The 26,487-nt window shown below is 38.1% G+C and overlaps 1 protein-coding gene across 1 annotated transcript in view; it reads right to left on the bottom strand.

Moving 5' to 3' along the window:
• The window catches only part of GRB7 (growth factor receptor bound protein 7), a 55,765-nt gene extending 36,970 nt beyond the window's left edge, over window positions 1-18,795 (bottom strand). Inside the window, exon 1 of the mRNA XM_081346446.1 lies at window positions 18,771-18,795. The gene's annotated coding sequence lies outside the window, so the exon portion shown is untranslated. The remainder of the gene's footprint in view (window positions 1-18,770) is intronic.
• Window positions 18,796-26,487: the final 7,692 nt, after the last annotated feature.

Below are 26,487 nucleotides of genomic sequence, written 5' to 3'. Positions count from 1 at the left end.
CATTTTGTTAGTTGCAACTTACTGAAATGGTCAATCTGCTGTACCATTTTCAGAGATCTCTGGCCAGGTTGCACACATTGCATGATAGAAATGTGGAAATGTTCTCCAATAGCCTTTGAGCAATTTTAAAAACTGCTTTGGAAAAGCATGGGAGGGATAGCACTTAATTTTTTCTCCATGCTAAATTACAATATTCTTCCTTCCATCTCTCCATGTCCTGCTATTTGAATCACTGGGTTGAACGCACTTTATCCTTTGATCTATCCAGTAATCCCTTAAGATTCCCACACCTCCAGATATTTACCCAACTTTAAGATAATCCACTTCGGGATTAAAACCATATAGACCATGCCTCTTTGTGTGTAGTTATTTGATTAATTTGGACTAGGTACAGTATGTCACTGTGAGCTACAGAAATGTTATAGCGGAGGTTTTTTGTTTTGCTTTTTTGCAATTTTCCCACACTGACTCCATGCCTTGGTTTACAAAGAAGAGAAGTTCAAGTGTTAACACATAACCCCTACTAAGAAGAAGCAGAGATAAGACCATGCAGGAAGTTGGCAGGTTGAGATGGGCACAGATCCAAACAAGGCACAATATTCAAACATTCTTTCAGGCTGTGATAAGTTGCCCCATTAGTACTCCTGTTGGCAGCATGAGCTGGAGCAGCAGCTATTTTTAAAAACAGATATAGAATGAGAAAAAGACTGCAAGTCAGCAAAAGCTGATGTAGCTATAGCAGAAAGCAAGGCATCAAAAAGGGTTATTTAACCCTTCAAAGTGCCAAAGCAATAAAAGCATAGTCACAATCATTATTCTTTTGTGGTGTAATTCATTACACATCTTCTGGCTGCCACAGTCTGAATAGCCAGACAGGTACCTTGGAAAGAGAGGCACATCCTGCTCAGTAATATCACACAAGAACATAAAATAGTCTCAGATTCTCTCACATCATAAATCTGATGGGTGGTTTTGGGTAATTCCTATCCTTAAACTTGACTCAAACATCATAGAGAGACTGTGAGAATAAACAGAAAAATATTCACTATGTACACAAGCTCATAGTTCTTGCAGGAAAGGCAGTATATATTATTTTGTATAAAATATATACATTTATTACACAGAATCTCCTTAGGATCAAATTTTTGTAGAGTGAGTTTTGTAGAGTACATTTAGATTCTAGGCTGGACTCTTGCATTCCACTTTAATTAAATGCACCCTTCTGCTCACTTGGGAACATATATAAAAGTTATTACAGAACACGGACAGAGAATACTGGAAACATTTACTCCATCTAATTCAGGGGTCACTAACACAGTGACTGTCAGCCACAGGATATCCATCAATGTCCAGAAATGGTGCCCACAACATTATAAAGCTAAGTAATGGAAAATGAAACAAATTTCAAAATCTCAGGATAGCATCATATGTCAGATTTTTTTCACAGTCTTACGCAAAATCTCATAAGATTTCAGATAGTGGGACAGCATGTAATTCATTGTAGTCTCACATAACACTAAAAGTCATACACCATACCTTTAAGCATATGACTGATTCCACATTATTCTTGGATATAATCAAACACATCATATTACAGTTTAATGAAATTTATGAATGTCATAGAACAGCTGAATCACAAATAAATACTTATAAAAACAAATAGTTATGTGTTTATGCAATCCATGAACTGGAAGTTATGTAAAACAAAATCATATCCAGGGATCATTTATCACAACTGAACTAAATTAGCATAACTGAATATACCAATCAAACTCACCTCAACCAAAAATTCACTTGCAAATATTTAGCAAGCCTTTTCTTCTGTTCAATCTCCTCTATTTCCTAATAACTCACATTATACTTTAAAACCAACTTGCAATTTTGCATCTGATCCTTGCTATTTGCTGATCTCAAATGCTTTTAGAAAGTGTTGAACATTCAAAATCTTCTATTCCCCAGATTGAACCTAATGAAAGTGGTGTTCCAGCAAACCCTGGAAGTGTTGCAATGATCCCAAAATCATGAGTAGCATGCCAGCAATATTGCATTAAAAAGCTTTTCTCCTAGATGGACTGAAAAAAATACACATCCCAAGAAAGCATTACTAGGGATTCCTGCTGGTTGCCACTTATAACTCTGAGTGGTTGCTGAATCAAGAAAAGCTGTAAAATCAATACTAGGACACATACTTTCTGCAAAGAAAAAGGCTCCCAGATATTAGTTGTTGCTAATAAAAATTAGCTAATTTGGACCAGTTTTACACTTACATAAACAATTTTTCTGTTAAAGCAGAAACAGGCTGTCCAGAATTTGAAATTTCGAATAGGAAATCAGGACACTTATGGTTTTCCTTTGCATGAAACTCACATCTAAACTCACACTGCTTTTGTTATCTTTATTTACTTCCTTGTTTTCTTTCTACAACACCGGGCATTTCTCACACTGTATGCAATGAGGAAGAAATGGGAAAATATATACTGGGCTTTTGGCATGAGAGAAAAGGCAAGTGAGCAAATATTAGTGTTATTCTGGAGTAAGGCTAGATGGTCAACAGGCTGTTGCTTAGTACACATCAGATCTGCAGCAGGCAGGTTGGTTTAGAATTCAGGGATTTCCAATATATTTAGAGGATTTCCAATATATTTAGAGGAGTTCTTGCTCGTGAAATTTATGTTATAAAGATTTTTTTTAAAAAATCCAGTTAACTTTAGGACATTTTAGTCTCAAATGCTGAGTGGCCAAATGCAATATGTTTGATTATTGCAGAATATGAAGAATAATAAAAATAATAAAACAGAGAATCCAAGGCAATTCGCATACTCAGTAAGTCTGGAACTGTACATAATAGGGAAAACATAGCATTCTCAAATCCAGTATTAATGCAAGAATGCTAGGCAATGGCAGTATTATAAATAGAACACACACTCTCTGTCTCTCTGTCTGTCTTTCTGTCTCTTCTCCTGTGTGTGTGTGTGTGTGTGTGTGTGTGTGTGTGTGTGTGTGTGTGTGTGTCAGGCTTTTTTCCTCATAGAATGCTCAGAACGGAGTTCTGGCACCTTTTTTGGATGGAACCTTGTAGGGTAGGCAAGGTGGGTTGTATGACATGTGTGAGTTCCGGCACCTTTTTCTTTTACAAAAAAAGCAATGTGTGTGTGTATGTATCTCAAATCATTTAGTCCTTCATTTTGTTCCGCACTATATATTTTTTTTCCATCTAGGCAAAAAAGTATGCTGTGGAAATTATATCATTTGGGTATACTCCAATTTCAATCCTGAAAATGATGTTGAGCCTATTCTTTTTTGTCCTCATCATCTGCTACTCCTAACTCCTCTAGTTATACCACTGGACAATCTCCAACCTTATAGACAACAATCTAATCCATGCCCTTGTTAAATGAGAACACCGTTTCTAATTAAAAAAGGGTTCTACTGAACATATGGAAGATATCTCCTGAATGCAGCACCTCATAATTCTATTTCTATGGGCTAGAAAAGTTACAATAGATAATCTTTATGCTGTGCCTAGCAAACTAGTGTCAGATTTAACTAGAAATTTTCTCTCCATCAGTATTCACATCTCCCAATTCTTGAGAGTCAGTCACATTTTCCTTAAAATCTTTAATTTGTTTTCTTACTTTCCACATATCTTTATGCTGAAAATTAATGTATTTTTTATTATAAATTTGACCCAGGATTTGGCTATGTGTATTTTGAAGGATCTATTTTTATGCCAAATGGTTTCCTTCATGTTATAGGCTTAACTAAAAGCGAAGTGAGGGAAAACAATGGATTGTGTTCTACTTGAAAGTAAGCATGTAGAGGTTTGCTGAAAATCAATTTCCCTTAACCAAGATAATTATCTGAAGGACTCCAGTCCTTTCTCATTTTAGATTTACACTGAACTGAGTGACTAGGTATATTATTACAGTAACTTTAATTTGTTCTATTTTTTTACTTATTGTGTTGTTCAAACCCAATTTTCATGACTTAGTAACCCTTATGGCATATGGCTACATTATAAGAACCGATGTTGCTATTTGACCCAATAATTAGCTGAAACCACAACACACAAATAACAAAAGATGCCAAATATTTGTGTTGAAGTAGAACAGTTTACTCCATCTTCTTTTTGTGTGGAACAACTAAAAGGGCTCAGTGGATTAAGACGCTGAGCTTGTCAATCAGAAGGTCGGCAGTTTGGCGGGTCGAATCCCAAGTGCCGCATAACAGAGTGAGCACCTGTTATTCGTCCCAGCTTCTGCCTACCTAGCAGTTCGAAAGCACGTAAAAATGCAAGTAGAAAAATAGGGACCACTCCAGTGGGAAGGTAACAGCGTTCTGTGCACCTTTGGTGTCTAGTCATGCCGGCCACATGACCACGGAAATGTCCTCGGACAAGAGCTGGCTCTTCGGCTTTGAAACGGAGATGAGCACCGGCCCCTAGAGTCGGAAACAACTAGCACGCATGTGCGGGGGAACCTTTACCTTTACTAAACAGAGGCAGTCGGGGGGGTATTTGCTGGACAGAATTAAGGGACAGAAGACATTTGACTTTTGAAATCTGTTCTCCAGACCTTTCAGCTAAGTCCAGGGCCAGATATAAATGTGTCAGGGAATCGTCTACAGTGTGAGATTAATGTAGAAGGAGAAAGCAGAAGAAGTCTTAAGTATATTGTCTTGGTTCATTCTTTCTCTTCTAAAAAGGAGGAATAGACGTAGAGGAGAAAAGATGAAGCAAGGCAATATACTCCTCTGCTTACTCCTTCTACATCAGTCTTATACTTTAGATGACTTATATAACCTCAGATCTAAACTTGGCAAAACCATGTAACTGTGCTTAATCATAGGTCAATATTTAAGGTAATTAAAATAGGATTGAATTGCCAAACTGGACATAGTAGAAGGGAGCTATTTTAGGACACTTGGAGGGAATGATTTTAAATCCAATATAATACCGTTGAAGGCTGTTTGGTTTTCATGAATATACTGATAATACAGCAACAGATAACCCAAGATTTTGCAAAAAGTCATCCTAGCAATCTCAGCACATGGATCTACCCTGGTGATCTTAGTGATCAGCTAGATTTTTAATGGTGAAGAATCAAAGATGGTATGACTCTAAAAGTGAATTGCTGAATAGCAACGGTGCTCATGTATTTATTTTTTTGGTTGGCCACTATAAAAACCAGATGCCAGATTCCCCTTAGCTTGTTGTACTTACGATGCATAAGCAACCTACTGAATTATTCATTCCACATCAAACAGAAACGTTTGACAAGATATGCAAAACTGCATTTGCAAGCCAATATATATCACTCTAACAAAAATATTGATATATGGTATGTGCTAAAATTAATTTAATTGTGTTTCCTGTTTGTGGGATACTGGGAAACATTATGAGGATGCTAGAGTTTATAAAGCTTTTTCAGCACACTTAACTGTAATTCCCACAAAGAATTTTCCTACCACCTCATATTTGCCAACAAAGCACATTGGTTCCTGCCAACACACTGTATAAAAAAGCTGCACGTAAGTCATTAGCCACTGACGTCTGAGACTAAGTAATTTCACCAGGATCTTGATGATTGGATCTGAACTTGGCAGCAAAGCTGAGCCCAGCACATTAGTTGCACTTTCACCTATCACAAAAGAAAATTATATCAGAAGAGGCTTAAAGCAAGCCCACAGAAAGCAAGAAATAGAGTAAAGACGATCAAAGTTCTAGTGATTAGATAAAGGGTGCAATCACAGCATAATCATGATGTAGGGTAAAACATGCTGGAGAGAAAGAAAGAAAAAATTGCTGGCTTCAGCAACCTTTTTTCCTATTTGTTAAATGCGACTTTCATTTCTTCAATAGATACCCATCTTACATACATCTAATAGCTTAATTCATACCCCATTACTTGTCTCTTGTCTATTACAGCTTTTTTTTTACTTTAAACGTTCTTTTGAGCAAGGATTTTTGTTTTTGCTTAGGGTACTATATACCAAAGTTGGGCAATCCCTGGTTTATATTTGATTAGTATAATCATGCAATAAATATTGGAAAGCAAATTATCATTTCTCAGTAGCAATTTTTGCTTATTTTTTAAAAAATTGGCATTACTGTGAATGTGCTAAACAATAGCAGATTTAATACATCAATTTTACTGAAAATGAACTATCCCTCCAAAAAAGAAGGGGCTCAGTTCCCATCATTGACATTACCATGCCCCTTGGCCAATAAACTTTAGCTTCTTAACACATGCTGCACTATATCATAAAACGTGTTATGTTCCCTAAGCTGGTAGGCAGCCTTCAGATATCTGTTGGATAGTGATAGTTCCAATCAGGTATACTGTAGTTGGTATGGCCAATGGTCAGGCATAGTGTTCTTGAACTATTAGAATAAGCATTCCCCATGAATTTATGAAAAGGAGCATGATTCTTTCTTTCTTCCCATTCTGCCTACCTTTTTGGTAAGTTAGCCACTTAGAAGATTGACTTTTGAATAGTTTCACTATTTTTGGAGACCACTGGCAGTATCATTTTTGCTTTACATGAGTGTTGTCTGCTATTTCATCTCATATGCTAGTAGGTAACCTATATAAAGAGACATTGGAATTTTGTTTTCTAGAAGGTATTATTCATGTCTGTGTGGACATCGATCACTGATATATAAAATTCCATTTCCTTTACTTCCATGCAGTAACTCAACACACTACTCAATGGGGGCAATTACTAACATTCAGTAATAGACTGAATCAAACTTCCTGAAAATTCTGTTTTGTCAAACTTCTGAGAGATAATTATTTTCATAAAAGGTTTTTTTTCTTGGAAAGACTAGAAGAATTTCAAATACAGTTACATCTGACTTTCAATCGTTGTATTTTCATTTTGCTTAGTATTTTTACAGTATATTGCTTCTTTTTTTCCTAGATATTACAGTATACACAGTGATTTATATAGCACTGTGCTTCCTAAACAAACCTGTGAATATGTTGAGCTGAAAGATATGACGGTACTGGTCCAAGGTTTCCCACATTTTACAAGAAAAAGAGGCCCTGTTCATTCACTGCCATTTTTTCTCTTTTGTCTCAACCACAAAGAACAAATGTATATTCAGAACACTAATTAAAAAGGTCACTAATATACAAGAATATATATCTGATGTTATAGATCAGACATGATATATTCATATACACAGGAACATTCCAGATGTGGAATGTGTTAAAAAGCCTGCAGGAGGTAGCTATTTAAAATTTGAGCTTGAAAAATTAAGTTGATAATTGATTCTAATGATTAATCATTCATTTATTATGTTACACTTTCAGGTCACCTGCCTCAAGGGCTAAAGGCATTTGTCCAGATCTCTTATAATACTCAAGCATAAGTAAAACTAAAAAATTATTTGGAACAATTATATGCAGTGCCAGTATATTTTGAAGTGAAATAAAAAATAGGGATTGCAAACTATGACGAAGTGATACTATATCAATATCATAAATAGCCAATTTGTTTCTAAGTATAGTGCAATGTGTTTGTAATTACCCATAATATAGGAACTCAGTATGACTTGTATCCAGACTGCCAACGGGAATATCTTGTCCAAAGAGAATCTAGCAGTCTTGTTCAATCCATTCACAGTCTCCTTCCTTGAGACATCAAAGAAAGATGCCTTCCAAAACAGTTCTTCTCAAAAGCAGCTACTTCCTTGTGCAATAAGCTGCCCTTAAAATCCATATGGCCTCCAACCTTCCACCTTTTTTCTGGCCAAAAGATTTGACACTTTAATGTAGTATTGAGACATTAAAATATATGGCAGGGACTGTTTTTAACTCTCATTTAAACTATTAGGTATTTTTATACCATTGCTATATTGATATAAAATGATTATTATTTTATTTTAATTTGGACTAGAGATGTAGTCCCTATGTATCTGACATGGCAGAGAAATTAATGGCTTGGGTGGGGCATGGAAAGTAGAGATATCAAACTTCACAATTTTTTCATGGATTGTGTAACTAGATTATAAACTAACTAAAAGGACAAGGATCTGCTTTGCTGATAAGGCTGCTGCTATGTTATTTCCCTAGCATAAGAGGAGACCAAGCATCCCCATCTCCAAACTGTTAACTTTGAACACCAAAATTTAGAGAACCAAATTGAGATTTCAAAATTGTAAAGGTTTTCGACAGTGTAGAAAATATAGAGCAGGCATGTCAAACTGCCGGCCTACAGGCCGGATGCATCACAACAAAACCGCGCCCTCCCCATTGCCGGCAATGGGGGAAAAGTCACAATACGTCGCGTGATGTCACATGATGTCATGAGTTTGACATGCCTGCTATAGAGGATAATTTAAACAATTGCATTTATTTATTAAATACTTCATATAAATGTAGTAAACAGTCCATCGCCTTGATAAAAAGCTTACAATGCAAATAGAATAGCTGATGGTTCTCATTCCTGTCTTAATAAATGGGCATATGCACTTTGAAAGGAAAGTCCGATGCTGTAAAGATTTTTTCTCCATAGGAACCTGGAATGTAAGATCCATGAATCAAGGAAAGCTGGACGTGGTCAAACAAGAGATGACAAGACTGAACATCGACATCTTAGGTATCAGCGAACTAAAATGGACAGGAATGGGTGAATTTAATTCAGATGACCATCAGGTATACTACTGTGGGCAAGAATCCCTCAGAAGAAATGGAGTAGCCTTCATAGTCAATAAAAGAGTAGGAAAAGCAATACTGGGATACAATCCTCAAAATGACAGAATGATCTCTGTTCGAATCCAAGGTAAACCATTCAATATCACAGTAGTCCAAGTCTATGCCCCAACCACCAGTGCTGAAGAGGATGAAATTGACCGGTTCTATGAAGCCCTACAGCACCTTATAGAACTAACACCAAAAAATGATGTCCTTATCATCATGGGGGATTGGAATGCTAAAGTAGGAAGCCGAAAGATAACCGGAATAACAGGCAAGTTTGGCCTTGGAGTACAAAATGAAGCAGGGCACAGGTTGATAGAATTTTGTCAAGAGAATACGATGGTCATAGCAAACACTCTTTTCCAACAACCCAAGAGACGGCTCTACACATGGACATCACCAGATGGTCAACACAGAAATCAGATTGACTATATCAGACATGTCAAACACAAGGCCCGGGGGCCTGCTCCGGCCCGCAAAGTGGTTTCATGTGGCCCGCGAAGCCACCCTGGAAACAGTGAGGGAACGGCCCCCACTGCCTTGGCCCTGGCCCAGAGACCCTCCTTCTGCCAGAGACCCTCAGATCTGTCCCCCTCCTGCCCAGGCCCCCATAGGCACCCTTGATGTGAACGATGTAGAGCTGGCCACGCCCACCCAGTAGGCCATACGCACTCTAGCCACACCCACCCAGCAGGCCACACCCACCTGGCCCCCTGAGGGCAACCACAATGCTGATGCGGCCCTCAGTGAAATTGAGTTTGACACCCCTGGACTATATGCTCTGCAGCCAAAGATGGAGAAGCTCTATACAGTCAGTAAAAACAAGACCAGGAGCTGACTGTGGCTCAGACCAGGAGCTTCTCATTGCAAAGTTTAGGCTTAAACTGAAGAAAGTAGGGAAAAGCACTAGGCCACTCAGGTATGAATTAAATCATATCCCTGTTGAATATACAGTAGAGGTGACAAGTAGATTTAAGGAATTAGATCTGATAGACAGAGTGCCTGAAGAACTATGGACAGAGGTTCGCAACATTGTAGAACAGGTAGGAACCAAAACCATCCCAAAGAAAAAGAAATGCAAGAAAGCAAAATGGCTGTCTGAGGAAGCTTTGCAAATAGCTGAGGGAAGGAGGGAAGCGAAAGGGAAGGGAGAAAAAGAAAGATACGTCCAATTGAATGCAGAATTCCAGAGAATAGCTAGAAGAGATAAGAATGCCTTCTTAAATGAACAGTGCAAAGAAATAGAAGAAAACAATAGAATAGGGAGGACCAGAGATCTTTTCAAGAAAATTGGAGAGATAAAGGGAACGTTTAATGCAAAAATGGGCATGATAAAGGACCAAAATGGCAGGGACCTAACAGAGGCAGAAGAGATTAAGAAGAGATGGCAAAATTACACAGAAGAACTATACAAGAATGAGCTTAACGTCCCTGATAATCACAATGAGGTGGTCACTGACCTCGAGCCAGACATCCTAGAATGTGAAGTGAAGTGGGCCTTAGAAAAGCTGAGCAACAACAAAGCTAGTGGAGGTGACAGTATTCCAGCTGAGCTATTCAAAATCTTAAAAGATGATGCAGTAAAAGTGCTACACTCAATTTGCCAGCAAATTTGGAAAACTCAACAGTGGCCACAGGATTGGAAAAGATCAGTTTACATTCCAATTCCAAAGAAAGGCAGTGCCAAAGAATGTTCAAACTATTGCACCATTGCACTCATTTCTCATGCTAGTAAAGTTATGCTTAAAATCCTACAAGCTAGACTCCAGCAGTATGTGGATCGAGAACTACCAGAAGTACAGGCAGGATTTCGAAGAGGCAGAGGAACTAGAGATCAAATTGCCAACATACGCTGGATCATGAAGAAAGCTAGAGAGTTCCAGAAAAACATCTACTTCTGCTTCATTGACTATGCTAAAGCCTTTGATTGTGTGGATCACAACAAACTGTGGCAAGTTCTTAAAGAGATGGGCGTTCCAGACCATCTTATTTGTCTCTTGAGAAACCTATATGTGGGCCAAGAAGCAACAGTGAGAACTGGACACGGAACCACTGATTGGTTCAAAATTGGGAAAGGAGTCCGGCAAGGCTGTATACTGTCGCCCTGCCTATTTAACTTATATGCAGAGCACATCATGAGAAAGGCAGGGCTAGATGAATCAAAAGTTGGAATTAAGATTGCCGGAAGAAATATCAACAACCTAAGATATGCAGATGATACCACTCTAATGGCAGAAAGTGAAGAAGAACTAAAGAGCCTCTTGTTGCGGGTGAAGAAGGAGAGTGCAAAAGTTGGGTTGAAACTTAACATTAAGAAAACCAAGATCATGGTATCCGGCCCTCTCAGTTCTTGGCAAATAGATGGGGAAGAAATGGAGGTAGTGACAGATTTTATTTTCCTTTGCTCCAAGATCACTGCAGATGGGGACTGTAGCCAAGAAGTTAAAAGACGCTTGCTCCTCGGGAGGAAAGCCATGGCAAATCTAGACAGCACACTAAAAAGCAGAGATATCACCCTGTCAACAAAAGTGTGTATAGTCAAGGCTATGGTCTTCCCAGTTGCAATGTATGGCAGTGAAAGTTGGACCATAAAAAAGGCTGAACACCAAAGAATTGAGGCCTTTGAACTATGGTGCTGGAGAAGACTCCTGCGAGTCCCTTGGACTGCAAGGTGATCAAACCGGTCAGTCCTAGAGGGCCAGATCCTGAAGCTAAAACTCAAATACTTTGGCCACCTAATGAGAAGGAAGGACTCACTGGAGAAGAGCCTAATGCTGGGAAAGATTGAGGGCAATAGAAGAAGGGGACGACAGAGAATGAGGTGGCTGGATGGAGTCACTGAAGCAGTAGGCGTGAGCTTAAATGGACTCCAGAAAATGGTAGAGGACAGGAAGGCCTGTAGGAACGTTTTCCATGGGATCGCGATGGGTCGGACACGACTTCGCAGCTAACAACAACACTTTGAAAGCTGAAAGTGCAATGTTGTCCCACCACAGTCTTTAATATCCACTTGCACATTTTTTTATCATGTTATGTATGTTAACCAACTCAAAAGTCTAATACAGCCTTTCTTGTACTTAGCAGCAGCTACATTTATGTGCAATTCTGTTTTTGAACTGTCCTTTTGCCATTTGCCATTTTCTTTTTCTTCTTCCATGACATTCCAGGCATGTGATACTTTATGGATAATTTTTTAGACTTAAGTTGCCACAAGATTATTGCTTTTCTTACAAAAAAATGATAACTTTTAGAAAATCTTTATTAGGCTATCCATTAGCTTATTATGAGCAGAAATTTATGCCTAATAGAAAACAATGTTCCTGTTTCCAGAATTCTCACTTTCACTTCTTTATCTATGAAAGTTGTCATTGCTTGTTGACTTCCTTGTTTAGCAACCATTCAGGGTTGGATGTATTAAAAAATACAAGTTTGCTGCTAAGCCTTCCATTTATGACTATTAGAGGGTCCCATAATCACCATTCAAATGCTTTGCAACTGGCCTGCATTTACAGCCATCACAGCTTGTCACAGTGACAATCATGTGATTGTCATTTGTATGCTGCCCAACTAGCTTGCAACAAGCAAAGTTAATGAATAACATTGATATGTCATGGTGATGTCACACAGCAAACTCAAGTTACCTGTATAAAGAAGCAAGTCTTCTAGAGGATACAAAAAGTTCTAGTCTTTTTACAGATATTTTGAAAAAGCTGGCAGAGAGAGAAATTGAGACAAAGAAAAAGAGACAGAATGAGTGACAGTGGAGGTAAAACTGGATTTTAAGCTCTCATTCAAAATTCATAGAATTCTAGAGCAAAATAATTAATTTCTAATGTGATAATGAGAGAAAATACTTCAGTACTGATCATTGGTTAAAGCAATGATAAAATAGGGTTGTATATAAGTAAGCGAAAAGAACTCAGGACCCAGATTTCTACAGCAGATTCCATTTTGTAATATAAATATTGTTGACCTAAAAGAATACCGTCTCCATACGTGCATTTATAAATATTTTAAAGCAGTATTACTCACTACATATGGTACAGATTTGGAAAGCCAGACTGTTATTTGCTTTAAGCCAGTATCATCTGCAAAGTAGATTTACATTCCAGAGTAGGCCACTATTTCTCAATCCCAGCCATTTTAAGATGGGTGGAGTTCAACTCCCAGAATTCCCTTCCAGCTGCTTGGATTAAGAAACACTGGAGTAAAAAGAATAAAGTAAACAAAAGAATTCATTACACTGAATACTGTAAGAAGGAATTTTAAATGGAATTGTAAACAAAGGATGAATATGTAATAGTTAAAAAGTATAAACATTTAGTAAAATTTGAAATTGAAGAACAGCTTAAAGAATGTATGATAAAATAGGCTAAAAACTTTGATTAAAATATACAAATGGAACAGGAAAATGAGATTGAAATGACTGAAATTTACATGTACAAATATAATCTTAAAGAGAATTTTTATAATTAATGTACTGTTGGTGTATGGCACCAAAAATATATATCTAGAATGTGTAAAGGTACATCAAGTTTATGTTGGAATTGTGAATAAGAAATGCTTTGTAGATGTGTTAAAAAGATAAAAAAATTTGACTTCAAACACATATAATGATTCAGAGGATTTTAAAGATTAACATCAATTGAAACTAAAACATTTCTTCCTAGGACTGATGGATAAGCAATTAGAAAAGAATCATGGAACACTGATTTTATATATAACTGCAACAAAATTGTATGCAGAAAGATGGAATGATTTGAGAGTACCTACAATGAAGAAATGGTTGGTGAAGTTGACAAAACATGCAAAAAAGGTTAAATTGACTTATTTGATTAGAGAAAAGGCAAATCCACATTCATTAATGACTGGAAGCTCCTTTTGGAGTTTTACATAACAAAGAAAAAATGAACTTATGATTTATGCTCTGATGATTAGACAGGATAGATTAGAGAAAGAAGAGAGAAATGTTGCACCCATCGAATAAGAGGAAAAAACATAATTGCACTTATAACTGCTGTAGAAGATCAGAAGCCACTCTACGTTTTCTTTTGCTTTTTTGCATTTTTCTTTTATTTCTTCCTTTCTCTTTTCTTTTCTTCTATTTTAGTTTATATTAGTTCTTACTGTTATTAAAATTTTCAATAACTTTTATGTATACGTATGAGAGAGAAAAAATGAGTGTGTGTGAGAATGAGTGTGAGAGTGTGTGTGTGTGTGCGTTTGTTGATGTGCCTGTGTGTATTTGTATGAAACACTGGAATAGAGCTTTTAGCAGTGTATGTGATTTTCCAGTAGAATAAATAAAATGCTGGGGGCTTCATTCCCAAAAGCAATTGCAAGACAACAAAAACTGTATTTGATTCAATTTAGAATTAAGTAAATGTACTTGTGTTTAATATGATCACTCTCCATTCTATTTTCCCTTCTATCATACTGGCAATTAAAGTTTGATCACTGCTATTTTGAAAATGTTTTAAGCAATTGGGGGAAATTAGTATATATTACACTGTAGGCCTAATCCTAATAATATTTTTACAGGGTGGCATATCCTGTTCTTTTAAACTCTGGTGAAGAATCCAGATATTCTTCCAAGTTAAGGATCCGGTTAATATGTTTAAAGTTTAACCCTGCTCTATCATGGCTCCAGAAATGACAGACAGCTTACAAGGCCATGGCAGAGGTCGTCTACTAAGGAAAGTTTCACAAAGAAGGGATCCCTTTGTCAGGCAGCCCTCAAACGCTATAAGTCACCCTGCTCTGTGCCCTGTCTTCACTAATTAAACTTGATGGCAAGAGTTGGGTTCCACCTGGATTTTTATTAACAGAACATTCTGTTCCTCTCCAAGGCCAACAAGTCATGTCCTTCTAATATTGGCCAATGGCCAACTGGCAGCCCCTAAACAGGAGCTGGCAGCACCACCATTGAGTCAAAGATTATACTAGAAGGCCCCTGAGCAGCTTAATTCTCTTCCCACTGGGGAAAAAAATCCAGGACTCAGGTAAAGTAAAGAAAACAAATGACTGCAGGAGGACATAGCTTTCAATGGTTTTCATTTGCGCAGCTAGATGGACATTTGGGAGAAAATGTGGGTAAATAGTATTGAATTTACATTGTATACTAATTTAAGAGAACTTTTTAATAAAATGATGTGGTTTTGGTATATGACACCAGAGAACTTATAAAAGATGTACAAGGGTATTTCAAAGCAGTGTTTGAAATGTGAAAAGCATCAGGGAACTTTTTATCATGCATGGTGGACATGAGAAAGCTGAAAAATTTTGGATACAAATTCACACAGTGATGTAAAGGATTTTAAAGATTAATATTAAGAAATTGAAATTGGTTATACTGAGACTTATGGACCATGAATTAGAAAAGACATGGTACATTGATTTTGTCTATAGTAACGTCAACATTATTGTATTCACAATGATGTAAAAATATTAAAATTCCCACAGTGGATGAATGGATTGGGGAAATGTCAGAAATGGCAAAACTGACCTGTCTGTTTAGAGAAAACAAAACCAAAAATTTTTCTGAAAGACTAGAAACCTTTTTGCTGAAAGAATGAATGAATAAATGGATGGCTTATGGATTTCAAGATTAGAAAACCATGGATACCTATCTATCTACTTATCTACCTTCCTAAAGGACTAGCCCAAACAACTGAATGCCTACAACCAGTGCTTTTTTTGTAAAAGAAAAAGGTGCCAGAACTCACACGTCATACAACCCGCCTTGCCTACCCTACACCAAAAAAGGTGCCGGAACTCCGTTCTGAGCATTCTATGACAAAAAAGCCCTGCCTACAACATAAAGATGGCCTTTTCTCTATGTATAGTCTTAGGTACAAATATCTAGTAGGCTGGGGACCGAATTTTATTTCAATACAGCTAAGAGGACAGCTTTTTCTTCCTGAAGTTGCTGGATAACTTAGGGAAATATGGAACACAGTCAATGTGGACCTATCTGTGCCAGGACCAAGGGACCCATGTCCACCTTCAGACACTGAGCAATTTTAGGCAACTCCTTTTCATTTTCTCTTAGCCTAACCTACTGCATAAGAATACAATCACCAAAAAAATGGAGAGGAGAACACTAGTTATCCCACCCCAAATTCTTGGAGGAAAAGCAGGATGTAAATATAATAAATGAAATAAAAATATTCCAGTCTATTTAATGGTGGACCAGATGATTCCAACGGAGGCTCTTCGGCTAGGAAGTCCCACATCAAAACTGTACTTGGACTTTTATTTCTGGGCTTTAATATCTTATTTCTTCAGTGACAAAAGTATAATTGGTTTTGTTACTTATGTACCATATTCAAATGCATGCAACTATAAATTTTAAATAATGTGTCTAAATTGTAATTTACTTTTATGTGAAGCATACTACCTAAAAGTGTAGAAAAAATTTAAACAAAGATTAAGAAATCATGAAGCGTTGTACCAAAAGCTATTTTTTTAAAATGAGTACTCTCACCTTTTCCCCATTGAGCTAGCATGTGTACCTCCAGTTGGTCAACAGAGTGCTAAAAACATCAATTAGGTAGCAAACTGCCCCTATTCTTGTTTTTCTCTCCTTGTGTCTGCTATTTGGAGAAGGACAAAAATAACAAAATAGAGACCCCCCACACCCACTGTGTGGAAACCTTGAGTGGCTAGAAATACAGGAACCTAGAAGCAGGTGCTGCCAAACGATGACTGCATCCACCATCCCATAATTTTGGAAGAAATGCTGCAGCTCTGTTTTAATGGGGTTTTTTTCAGAATCTACAGCAGAAACAGTTAATTTCTGAAGTTAATCAATGCAGCATGTGAACATCACTAGAAGTCCCACAGTGGCACTGGAAAAAACAAAGGTAGCATCAGTCCAGGACCCAGTGTTATTCTTGTTTGTAGAAGGGCCCTAATGAACCAGTGGGAAATTAGCAAAAGAGCCACATGTTTTGGAGTTTAACACCTGCCTCTTTTCATTTTCTGTAGAATGGTTAGATAACTGAATATTTTGGAAGTGCTGGAACTTTACAGTTTAGAGTGAGTGGGCATGTTGAAAAAGTGCCAAGAAAGACAATCTGGCTCCTTATAATTTTTCCTCTATATTTTAAATGTTAATTTCATTTCTTGGAGAAAAATTTACAAACTTTGATAAAATTGTGCCAGTGTTTGCCACCCATGGCAGTGTGTAGGGGGATGAAATTAGGTTTTGTTTAAAAAATGTTTTAAAAAAGAAGGAAATTAAACCATACTAAGATCACACTAACACCCTGTGATCAGTAGTTTTTCAGCTAAAGAGAAAAGGGGACTTCAATTTCTTTTATTTATCTGTATGTTTGTTTATAATGCTGAGTGAAGTCCTAAGATGGTGATGCCCCAAGATTCTTATATGAGTGGATATAGAATAAGGACTCACAAAGTTGTCCTCCCCCCAGAATCCATATATTTTTTATAAAAAGAAAAAAGGGGCAAAAAGGCTACCTCATGAGGCTTGATTTATAGCTCTAGAAGGCTGTAGATTACCCAGATTACCCAGATGATTGTGAAGAACTTGGCAACAAACTGAAGACAAAAACACCTTATTATGTCAACATAGAAACCTGAAGTCACACTGAAAGTGCAACGGTTTGCATATGAATGACAAGGAATGACTCTTCACTGTTTAACAATACTTTTTTTCTTTTTGTAAAATTCCTGATCTGCAGTAATACAAATATTGATTTGGAATTGCAGTTACAGGAGATTCCATTTAATGACTCATAGAGCATAATAAGCAATCAGCTCTATTCTTTCAGAATCATTACTTTATCCTGCATTCTGTTTGTGACTTCAATAAACCCATATACTATACGTTGTCAGAGCAATGGGCACACACATTCATGGTTAAGCGATACTATTTGACTATTTTGAATTCTAAAAGGTACAATAGAAGTGTAGAACAATGGCTTCTTGAATTCTATATTTGGACAAGAGTAACCTTTGGGGAGTGATCTGAAGAATTTTGACCCTGCAATTTAACAATACTGCATTTAAAAAAAAAAGCTCTATATGCTCAAATCAGGCATCCATCTATCCAACTTAGATTTTGGGGAGTTGTAATCCTTACAACTAAAGCTGTTTCTCAGCTTCTCAGCCCAGGATTCTGGGAACTGGAAATCCACATGTCTTCAAGTTGGCAAGGTTGAGAAAAAGTGAGCTAAAGGGCTGGGACAAGAATGGAGACGGGAATGTATTAATTTAAAACTTGTAGGATCCCCTTCTAAACATGTTTCAGGGCATCTTACATAGTCTTTTAAACACACCAAAAATTAAAAGCTATAGTTTTTTTATTACGATTAGTACTCATATTAACATGACCATCTATGTATATTTATTGATAAAGTGCCTTCTATCAGTACTTAAAAGGCATTGTAAGTAGGCTCAGGTATAACAATTCTGGAAATTACGCTCATAATGTAGTTTGCCATATTGCTCCATATATTTTCCTATCTCTTTCCCTAGTACAATTTTCCAATTTTCCAAATACCAAAACTGAATTATAATCTGTTTCCTTATCTTTTCCTTTGTCCCACTCCCCCTGTTTTCATCTTTGTTCCAGAAATATAAACAGGAAAGGAAGACTGCGATCTTAAAGGAAACAAATAGTAGGAAGAGTAAAGTTTTTTGAGGAGACAGGAAGTTACAAAAGTAGTTTTAAAACTCTATGCAGGTCTTTGTATATATTTATAAAAACATTTTTTTTAAAAAAATCTTCCAGAGAAAAAGAAGAAAAATCAGGCTTGAAAGGAATGTGAGAGAAACACAAGAAAAAGATTAAAACAAATTCAGGTACAAAAGTCTTCAAAATCTTACATTACAGATGTTAGGATTGAACTGCAATGCTATCTGGGGCAAGATTGTGGATTTTACTCCTCAGTAAATAATAAGATCAGGCAGCATGTCTTTCAGTTCACCCGCATTCCCCCCACCACCACTTATCCTTAACCTGACCTTTCCTAACTTCAGATTTAAGAAGGAAAAGAGAAGCAAAAAGAGTTGGAAAAGAGAGGGAGAGATAAACAAGCTTACCTGACTCTGGTGACTTGTGGCTCCTCTGTTGCTCCACTCTCAGAACTGGGGAATCCTGTTTAGTTTGAATCCTTTATCTACCTGCCTCCAAAGTTGCCACGCCTCTTTCTCTTGACATCACAGCCGGCCAAAACACACATACAAGCAGACTAGAATTAACCACAGGTAATAGAGCAGGTGCACCACAGCTCCTTTCTTCTTGGCAGCATTTTAGAGAGTTTGATGGTTAACTCGCTTAACTTTCCCTCCTCTGGGACATTTTCCTTTTCTCCATTCTTTGTTTTTCAGTCAGTTCTTGGGGTTATTCATACCATTTCAGACTTTCCTAATTAGCAGGGAAAGATCATTGAGTGCTATTGTAATAAGTCTGATAAAGTCAGACTTGACAGCTTCAGAAAAGTAAACCTGGGATGGGGCAAGTAGTAGAAGATGGAGTATGAAAGATCATATTTTTGGCTAATGGGCACACTGGCACCTGGCATTCTTAATTTTGCCCAGAGATAAATTCTATTAGAATACTGACCTCAAGCTGATTTCAATCTACACAACAAATCCAAAGTCCTCCTTCATATGGAACAATTAGATGTTCAAAAAAGGGTTCTATGTGAAGGTTTTTTTAAAAAAAAATTAAATGTTAAAAAACAGCATTGCTATTTACGGTAATTTTTACAAAAGAAGTGTTTAATTTAATCTTGTGACACTAGATGGACATAACTCATCTTTAACGGAAAGCAAGGCAACAATCTTTTTACTGAGGTTTTGTCTCTCAGTAGTTTTCAAGCTTTTTAGTAGCTTTTTCTTCATTCTGCTATGGATGGCATACAGTATATGTTTGATAGAGAATGCAATGTGGCAGGGAAGTGAGGATAGAAAAATATTATAAGACGTATTTCAACCCAATTTTTCCATCATTTTCATTCCTGAATTAAGAATTACATAGCAGCAACAGATAGAGCTATTTAAATTTATCGGTGATGATTTCCATATTTCCTAGGGAAGAGGAAGGTAGCATTTTGTCAACAAGTGGAGGAAAACATTTTCTTCCCTGGTCTAGAGCAAGGCCCAAAGTCCACTGCAGTTGCATTTGTACATTGTCTTTAGGAAAAGTGTAGTGAGAATTACAAGTAATGTTTTGAATATTTTCCAAAGAGCACTAAGTTTCTTCAAGATGCAGTTTGAAAAATAGCATCAAAGGTAGACCTCAACTTAAAACCATTCATTTAGCCATCATCTGAAGTCACAATTGCAGTGAAAAAATGCACAGCCGGTCCTTGCATTTAGAACCATCACAGCATTCACACGGGCATGGGATCATTGTGTGCTTGGTAAATGGAAATTCTGGTCCCGATTGTGATTGTATAAAATATTCTCTATTTAGTATTATGGTTCATGTATTTGAGTTATTACTGAGTTATATCTCAGATTTCCCCAATTTACTATTCTTGGAATACATGAGACTATAGTTTCCCAAATTCTCAGCCAGCTGGAAGAAAAGGTTTGCAGAAAGCATTATCATCTTGGACAACTGCCACCTTCTTAGGTGAAAGAAAAATAGAGCTATCCAGCTTCTTTATTTGTTCTGTCTTAGCCTTGTGACTTGAAGGTATACACCTTTGTTTCTCAGCCTTAGCACAATTAAGGTGAGTGAACTTTAACTCCCAGAATTGGCCGGCTGAAGAGTTCTGGGAGTTGAAGCCCACCCATCTTAAAGTTGCTGGGTTTGAGAAATACTGTTATAATAACTAAAAACTGTACTCACAGAGAAAATCTTTCTATTATTAAGACTTCCGTGGAGTCATCTTGACGATCTCTTAAAGTTTAAACTATTGCAATAATATTCTTGAATAATCAGACAAAATATCCAAATAACATTTCTACATGTCCATTTGCACAAAGCATCAGAGTAACAGAATGATTATAGGTGGGCAAAAAAACAGTGGGAGAGTAGCAATATTCAACTTCCTGCTGGTTTCCCAATTGAATTTCCTTGTGGGAAGCTGGTAGGGAGCATCAGAAATCTTCCTTCCTCCCTCCCTCCCTAGAATTTATGTCAGCTACTCCATTACTTTGTTTGTGGGAAGCTAACAGGAGAAAGTCAGTGTGGCAGCCAGCAGGTAGTTGTAAGTCCAAGGACAGCAGGTAAACAAATGCCTGGCACCAAGTGGGAGAGGAAGCAAGTAGTGCAGGTCAGGAGTGGTACATGGGGTGTATAAGAGTGCCACATGCTTGGAAAAGGTTTGTGTGTGTGCATCAGAGTTACTGTGCAGGTTGGAAAAGGCATGCAAATGGACCACGTAGGCCAGGAAGGTGCTCTGAGATATGCAAGATATGGTGTACAGGTCAGGTAAGGTATGCAGGAGGGGACAAGTCAGGAAGAGTGCATGAGGGTCATGAGGATATGCAAGAAGTGCCATGTAAGTCAAGTGGTGTGCACAGGGAGGGGTGTGTGGCAGAAGTCTAGAAGAATGCATGGGTATTACAGAGGTGTGTCAGGAGTGACACAGCTATTTAGGATGATGTGTAGACAGTTGTATGGCTTGGGAAGAGTGCCTGCAAATGCTTGGGACTGTGCAAGAGGGACTGTGCAGGTCAGAGATAGTGTACTAGGAGGCATCATGGATCAACAATGGTCTGTGAAAGTGCTCAAGAGGTGTCACCTTTGTTGAGGAAGGTATATAGGAGGGACATGGGTTAGGGAGATGCATGGGGCTGCATAAGAGGTGTTGCACCTCTCAGGGAAGGGAGCAGAAATGCCACTCAGATTTGGAAAGGTATGTGTGGGTGTGTGGAAGAGATGCCACGTGAATAAATCACATGGGGAAAACATGTCAGGGAAGGCCCAGAGAAGTGCAGTTTATATTGTGAGAGCATCCCCATGGTTACATGATCAAAATTCAGATGCTTGGCAACTGGCTCATATTTATGATGGTTGCATGTCCCAGAGTCATGTGATCACCTTTTGCCACATTCTGATAAACAAAACCAGATTCACTTATTAACCACATTACTAACTTAACAACTGCAGTGATTCTCTTAACAGCTGTGGCAGGAAACTTCATAAAATGGGGCAAAACTCACTTAACAACTGTCTTGCTTAGCAACAGAAATTTTGGGCTCAGTTGTGGTTGGAAGTCAAGGACTACCTGTATCATGGAATGTTGAAAATGCGTATCATGTGACTGCAGCAGCAAGTAGGCAGCCAGTAGCACTGAAGCTGCCACAGCTTTCCCAACTTTCATTCCCTCAGGAGTCATAAATCCTGGATTTTGGACTTATTCTGTAAGTTAGATTATTTGAAGTGTCTTGATTTTAAAAAAAATTAGTGCCCTATGATGCACCATTTCATTCCATTAAAGGTCATTATATTGAGAGTTTTAGTACTCTATAGATTATGGAATTCTGCACCACAAAGTGATCATTAACTTGCATGACTTTGAAAAAGGGGCTGTTCTGAGACTATTCTACATTGGAATCATTTTGATTTAATATTCATGAAGGGGCAAATAAGGTTTGGGAATAAAAATAAGAGTTGTTATCTGGTGTCAATTACAGTCCAAAAATTTAGACTATATTCAAGTATGAAAAACTATAGATTTATCTGCATTGTTTCATGGAAAGATTCTAGGTACTTCATCTAAAACCTTGGAATACAAGTATAGACTTTCTATATATGAATTAAATTATTTCTGACATTATGGGAAATCTTATTAATATTAATGCATCTGTTTAAAATTTAATTTGTAGTTTAAGACTTGTATATAATTATCTTAATAATTTTAAAGTTTTTCTTCAGGGTTTTTTGTTTTTGCTTGATTACTATTTACTACTGTCTTTGGATATAGTTTTTTCCCTTTGTTATAGAATATGAAGTGATAAAAAATAGAAGAGTATGTTTAAAATGAAACATTAATGGTAAGTTTATCAACGACTACATCATGGAAAATATAAGCTATGTCCAGACAATAAGTTTCTGAATGCATTCACTGTAACAAGAGACAGTAACAATTCTAAAAATTCAATAAGAAATTTGAATTTATTGAGAGTGTTAATGGCTGTGAATCTGTCATCTTATGCTGAGTGATATATAAGTGTAAATAAAATTCTCAGAAACTTTTTGAGGTTTGATTAACCTTTTCCAAGGAAACTCATCCCTTGCTATATAGTGGCAGTTTTAAACTTCTTAAAGCGCAGATACATCATCCACACATCCATCACTGCTGAATACATGTTTTCCAGAAAGGAAATCTCTTTATTACTGCACTCTTGACCACTGTACAATGTGTAGCCCAACATTACTGCCCCTCCTTACATCATCCAAACTAGTACCTCTCAGTTCATAATAGGCTTTCATCAGTCTCAGCGGATTCTGGCTTATGTGGCGAAACCAGGATCAATTATGGGAGAGCAAGGGGTGGGTAGACCGGTCATGCGCTCCATGACCAGAGTGCTAAATATCGCATAGCTGTAAAAGCGATTTCTTCCAGCCATTTGCTCTTAGTTTGATGATATCTGCAGAGGACTGACGAAAGCTCAGTGATTAAAAAGGTTTTTTTCTTCATCCCGGAGATCAGTAGCTTTTATTGGATTTTAAATGTATGTACCTGGGATTCAAGTTTTTAAAATTGTTAAGGATGAATATGGATGGAAAGCACTTATACAAGCTAGACAGTGGGAGAATCTCACCAAACATAAGACGACTAGCTATGAACAGCTGGCTTTTCTGCATAATTGTATCCGTAACATGCCGCCAAAATCGTTACATAGGAAATCGTACTGGATTCAGCAGGATGCGCAGTAGTCTGACAATTCCAACATCGGATGATGCGTGCAATGATAAACAACCATCATAGACAGATTGGTGCCCAAACTGTGAATTTCCAGAGGCACCGAGAGTACTGCTGGGTTATGCTAACACATGAACATTTTAATGCCCTCAACCTCCACATATACCTCGCAATGCAAAGAGCATGCCAAAGGAAGGCCAAAATACTCCAACGGAAAACTAATATCCTAAGAACGTTGGATAATCACAAGTGTCAGTAAACTTGTACGTAACCTGTCATCTAAGACACTCACCAATGAACAAACCTCGCTCCTACAACGGTATGTTGGTTTTAATTCAATGGATGCGAACCCATTGATTTCGCTGCGGCCTTGGAATCAACTATCCACCGTATTGAAGCCAATGACGAAGTTAAGAACTCCATTAGACAGCGCATAACAGGGCTTCTCATTAACCACAGGTTCAATTATACCCTATCAGAATCAGAACAAGTGGCTCTGGAAGAGCTATGGCGGGATAATTCCATCATTATCGTACCAGCCGTCAAGGGTAAAGCTACTGTGGTTATGGACAAGCCTGAGTATGATCGTAAAATCTATGCTTTGCTCAATGATGAGAGTGCATATCGGACCATCAACAGGGATCTGATGATGTCAGTCAGGAATCAACTCAGCAAGACAGCTGATAGACTTAGGAGGCAAAACAAAATCCATGAAGAAGATCTGAAAGCAATCCGACCCAGAGACTTGGCCATGGCATGGATTTATGGATTACCTAAGATCCACAAGGTGGGGTTCTTCTATAACCTATTGTGTTATTTAGAGGTACCCCAACTTTTGGTCTGGCCAAATGGCTGAGTGGACAGCTCCAACGTCTGGTTGAGGACACCACAACCACAATAAGGTCTTCAGAAGACTTCCTGGGAAGATTGCAATCGATAAGGGTGGAGGATGATGAAGTTATGATCTTTTGACGTTACATCTCTATTCACCTCCATCCCCCAGGATTTGGCCATCTCCGTAATAAGGGGTCTGTTACAGAGGGAAGAGCCGCAACACTAATTCACCTAGCACAGAAGACTTTATTTAACTGCTGAGTTTCTGCCTCAAAACACACTTTATATTTCAGGGTACCATTTACAAACAGATCAAAGGCACACCTATGGGGTCTCCCATTTCAGGAGTCATTGCTGAAGCCATCCTGCAAGAACTAGAACGCTAAGCGATGGTCGACTACCGACCTGAATTTTGGGTCAGGTATGTTGATGACACATTTGCCATTATCAAACGCCATGACAGTATTAGACTTATGGAACAATTGAACTCAATTGACCCAGATATCCAATTCATGGCGCAGGAGGAGGTTAACAATACTCTGGCCTTTCTAGATGTGCTGATTTGTCGTCAACCCAATGGTACCCTCCCTATGGCTGTCTATCATAAGGCAACACACATGGATCGGATCCTGCACAATGAGAGCAATCACCCTATTGCACATAAGGCCAGCTGCATTCAAACGTTGTTTAAAAAAATTAACACTCATTGCAGCACAACGGCAGCACAAACCAAAGAGTGAGCATATCTCCATCACCTATGTAGGCAAAATGGATATACGGCGAGCTTCATCCAGCGTTGTTGTAAACATCAGGAATGACTAATCCACGGCAAGCCTATCACCATGACTTGGGTGACACTTCCCTACATCAATGACGTATCCGAAGTGACTGCACGAATACTTGCGCCCTACAATATTAATGTAGCAGACAAGCCCAGCCAGACTTTGTGCGCTAAAATGATGCGTCCAAAAGAACCACTGCCTACAAGTGATATGTCATCTGTAGTCTATAGGATCAATTGCAATGATTGTCATTGCAATTATGTTGGTGAAACCGCTAAACGGCTCCGGACTAGAATCCATGAGCACAAACTAGTAGTCAGATGACATGAGCAGCGTTCTCAGGTATGGTCACGTGTAGCTGAGAACAACCACACATTTGATTTTGCGGGGGCTGAGGTCATCACCCAGGATTCTACAAAAGCTTATTAAAAGAAGCTTGGCTATCCAATTGTTATTCGCTTATTCTATCAACCGACATGTGGAATTACTACCTCCATACCAAATACTGAGAAGACACGTACAACTATGCAAGGAGTCAGAGCGGGCAAACCTTCTACTACCTTTATACCGGATGAACAGAAACATGAAAAAGTCGAGTTGCTCACCCATCAAATGGCAAAGTGCCATAATGAGTGGGGAGATGGAAGCACGGGCAGCACCCATTACAGAATCAAAAGAAAGACAGCAGACCAGCACGATTGGGATGAGATGTGCAGCAAGAGCGTTGGCAGTGGACACGACTGCGTGGCAAATTGACGCCATTGCCGGAAGGGACGGTAGGGAGAATGATCCGACAGCACCACCGAACAGCTGTGCACCGCAGAATGAACGTGACCAGCAGGCCGGGAAGATGAGGGGAGTGAAAGCGTTAAGATAGCGGTGGATTCGGGCTTATGTGGCGAAACCAGGATCAATTATAGGAGAGCGAAGGGCGGGTAGACCGGTTACGGGCTCCATGACCAGAAAGCTAAATATCACATAGCTATAAAAGCGAGTTCTTCCAGCCATTTGCTCTTACTTTGATGATGTCAGAAGAGGATTGATGAAAGCTCAGTGATTAAAAACTAGCAAAATTGATGAGTACTACATGTGATGTATACATGTGGCAAGTGGCTTCTAGTCTTTGTATTCCTTCTTCCTATTAATCTGTCTTGGTTTTCTTCCCCATTCTTCCCAATCCAAAGGAATGTTGGAAGGTTCTGTCAAGGAAGTCAGGTCCTGGTTTGTCCGCTGTCCTTCCTTCCATCAGCAGAATAACTCTGAAAATCAAAAAGAAGGGGCCAAAATTGATACGAAAGAAGTCAGTAAAGCAAAGGT

The sequence above is a fragment of the Vipera berus genome, assembly GCF_964194415.1.
Source record: "Vipera berus genome assembly, chromosome: Z".
Lineage (NCBI taxonomy): Eukaryota > Metazoa > Chordata > Lepidosauria > Squamata > Viperidae > Vipera > Vipera berus.
Note: the sequence above shows the minus strand (reverse complement) of the source record. Positions and strands in the feature narration are given on the sequence as shown.